Source organism: Carassius gibelio, chromosome A15 (assembly GCF_023724105.1).
Source record: "Carassius gibelio isolate Cgi1373 ecotype wild population from Czech Republic chromosome A15, carGib1.2-hapl.c, whole genome shotgun sequence".
NCBI classification, from domain to species: domain Eukaryota; kingdom Metazoa; phylum Chordata; class Actinopteri; order Cypriniformes; family Cyprinidae; genus Carassius; species Carassius gibelio.
In genome coordinates this window covers 18,221,128-18,224,892 of record NC_068385.1, presented here as the reverse complement: position 1 = coordinate 18,224,892, position 3,765 = coordinate 18,221,128, and the positions used below count along the sequence as shown (strand labels likewise).

The window sequence follows — 3,765 nt, the reverse complement described above, 5'->3', positions numbered from 1 at the left end:
GGTGAGGGCTCAGTTTATCAACATCTTTCAGAATTCTCTTGTTTCTGAGGATCTTCTCTAATCGAGAGAAGGCAGTTTTTCCTGGTGGGAAAGTGGAAATTATTAAAATTTATATTTAAGAACAATTAAGAAAAAAAACTTGCATGATTTAATTTAGGTAAAAAATATATACATGTCTGTTGCACATATTAACCCTAATAAGGTCTTCGTTTCCTGTTTACACATCTGGTCTTTGGGGTCTATATGACCCCAACAATTGATCGAGAATTATACAAAAAATATACATTTTTAATTATACAAATAATATATGTTTTTTTTTGTTTACTTCTCATCTATTCATTCATGCTGTGTTTTGGGAGATATGAAGTACTTTTGTACCTATTTACCACACAATTCCTCAACTACAACATAAGCTTGCATGTGAAATATTAATTTTTTATGAAAAAATCACTTAAATTATGATCTAAATTTAATTTAAATTGTTTCTGGATATTGATTTGGGTGTTATGTGTAGAAGTACGCACTCTACTGGTTAGAGATAAACCTAAATTCTTTGCAGTTTAAGAAAGAAATAGTTTGACCAGCAAAGGCAATAGAGAGCCATTCATTTTACTGCATGTTGCCAACTGCTTGTATTACAACTTTTGAAATAAATTTTGTGAATTTATATATATATATATATATATATATATAACATTAGGAAGGACATTTAAAATAATTATTTTTAGAATAGTAGAATTTTTGTAGTTTTGGACGCATTTTTACATGTCTGTTTTTTACAAAATGCCACCTAAAACACACCTAAAGGAACAGACTTGGAGTCAGATTTTAGTTGCATATTGTTGTATGCATTATTTTAATGAACAAAGTGTAAAAATAAATGATTAACTTTAGAATGCAAAATAAATTAAATAAATAATATGTAAACAATAACATTCTGAACACGGAACATAAAAGCAATAACAAGCTACAAAAAAAAAAAAAAAAAAAATATGTAAAACAAATTGTAAAACAATAATCAGTCCACGCACATCTGGCACAGGAACACCGTGTGAGCACCACAAATGGCTCTTTTGCAGTTTGTGCACTGCTTGTCAGTTTTGGTGTCCTTTGCCGTGGACAAACCTGACAACGTTTTCTTTTTGGGGATGGATCAGTGGAGGGCCCTGGCTCATTGGACAAATGCTGTTGTTGTCTCTTCAGAATCACTGCAAGAGGCTGGTGTACGAGGCACATGTTGTCGTCGCTCCATCTGAGGGGACACCAGAGCTTTTCCCAGCTGCTCTAGAAAGAGCCTCCTTTTCATACACTTCCCTCTCTCCCATGATGGATTGACTTCTCTCCACACCACGAAGGCATTTATGGCCGAAACATCGAGGATTGTGGAGAAGACAACCACTGGCCATCGACTAGTCTTTCGCTTGCAGCTGTAGCTTGAAACCATCTGCAATATTTCAAACACAGACACACACAGACACACACACACAAACAAATTAGTATATCTGCTAGCAAATGAAATATCTATTACTAACTCAGCAACTTTGAATTAGCTAAACAATGCATCAAATAATACAATTTGTAAAATACCTTGTCAAGGTTGTCAACTCCGCCTTTGCAGCGATTGTAGTCCAAGATGACCTCTGGCTTCTTGTCCTCCCTGTCACTGATTTTGCCATCCCTGTGACATGTGCTCATGAGCAGCACATTTTTATGCCTTTTGGGGCAATACGAAACAATAGTGTGTGTTTCATTGAATGCAAAAAGAGAAGAAAATACAGCTCGGTCTCTCGTGGTCAGTAGAGCAGGTGGGAGTTCTGGTTTGTTTTTTCGAACTGTGCCAACCATGGTCAACTTCCTTCTCAGGAGCTCCTGGCCAAGGGCATAGGAAGTAAAGAAATTGTCACATGTCACTGTGTGTCCCTGCAGACCAGTGGTCAAATCAAGGACCACACGCATGCCCTGGTTTCTCTCTGGCTGGCCACCTCGAGGTTTGCCAGTGTAAACTTGCATGTTCCATGCATAACTCGTTCTGGCGTCACACGCTGCCCAGATTTTCAATCCATATTTCGCCGGCTTACTAGGCATGTATTGCTTGAATGAGCATCTACCTCGAAATGGCACCAGGCACTCATCCACTGTTACGTCTGAACCAGGGTTGAACATTAGTGGGAGACGCTCAACCCATAAATCCCACAGATCCCGAATTGGTGCCAGCTTGTCAGCTTCTCGACGAGCAGGTCTTGTTGCCCTGTCATCAAATCGGATGACTCTTGATAAAGTTTTAAAACTTTTCAGAGTCATTACAGCACAAAAAATCGCACGCCCAGTTTCAGCCTCCCACAAACTGGACAGGGCCTCATTGTTAGAACGATAAACTCCGGCAAGAATAAGCAGACCAATAAATGCCTCAATATCAGTCCAGTCGACATCCCTCCAGTCAGCATCATATACTCGCTTGCCTTCCAAATTTGTCATCTCCACCAAGATTCTTTGGATGCTTGTGGAAAAAACAATAAAAAAGATGACTTTATGTCCTCTACACGAGAACATGCGTACCTTGTTGGTCCGGGTGTCAGCTTTGTCACACGTGCTGCTGAAGCTCTCCCTGGCCCCTGGGAAGGTGGGGTAGTAGACCAGGTTACTTGCCCCATTTTTAGAAGTGAAGGTTTGATTCTGCATCTCCCTCCTCACAGTCATCATCCGATTCCTGGTAATCTTCTAACCCTGTGTTGTCTTCAGGGGGCTCAGAGTCTTCAGGCTCAGAGTCTTCTGGCTCAGAGTCTTCCAGGGCATCTTCAGTTTCGCTGGAATCCAGCAAGTGGTCCAGTGTCTCGAGGAGAGTGTAGCGCTTTGTCATACTGCCAGCACAGAATGAACTGTGTGCAGGACACCAAAGACCCTCTTTTATAGCCTTTGTATGGGAACAATTCATTTGTTTTCCAAACACACGTCTAGCTCTTACATCTAGACGTAAACTTTTTACAGTGGAAAAGGTCAGTTGTCTTTTATCTCTGTTTCATCTCTGTCTTGCTCTCTCTGCATGTGAGTGTTCATGTGCATGCATTAGGTCTCACTCACACGTGTTCTACATTTGACTTCATTAGAAATACAAATTCTCTCTGTGACAGTCACACCTGTGTGTGTGTCTGTGTGAGAGAGAGAGAGTGTGTGCATATGTCTGTGTGTGTGTGTGTGTGAGTGAGAGAGAGAGAGAGAATGCATGTTTGCATATGTATGCATGTGTGTGTGTGTGTGTGTGTGTGTGTGTGTGTGTGTGTGTGTGTGTGTGTGTGTGTGTGTGTGTGTGCTTGTGTGTGCCTGTGTGTTTGTGTGCATGAATTAGGTCTGACCCTTTTATATCTTTGTTCTGCATTTGTGACTGATTTCCTTTGCCAGTTCTGTAAAAATGCTGTGGCAGTACACATATACATGTGTGTGTTTGTTTGTGTGTGTTTTTGTGTGTGTGTGAGTGAGCATGTCTTTTTCTACATCACATTTATGCTCTAGTAGTAGGCCTTCATTTCTGTGTGAAAATTTTCTGATTTATGCTGGATTTATAGATTTTTTTTGACAAATGAAGAAAAAATATTGAGTTTTTTTCACATTTCCCATTCATTTCAATGTGGGGTCATATTGACCCCGAAGACCAGAAGTGTAAAAAAATTTTTTACATACCTTCAGAACAACCGAATCAAGCCCATTTTTTTTGTGTGTGTGTAGATAGATTATGTAGGAAAAGTCACAAAATATTATTCCACTCAGATG

The 3,765-nt window shown here is 39.7% G+C and overlaps 1 pseudogene; it reads right to left on the bottom strand.

The window, feature by feature from the left end:
- Window positions 1-1,171: 1,171 nt before the first annotated feature.
- LOC128028865 (piggyBac transposable element-derived protein 4-like) lies at window positions 1,172-2,651 on the bottom strand (annotated as a pseudogene).
- Between the last annotated feature and the right edge of the window lie 1,114 nt (window positions 2,652-3,765).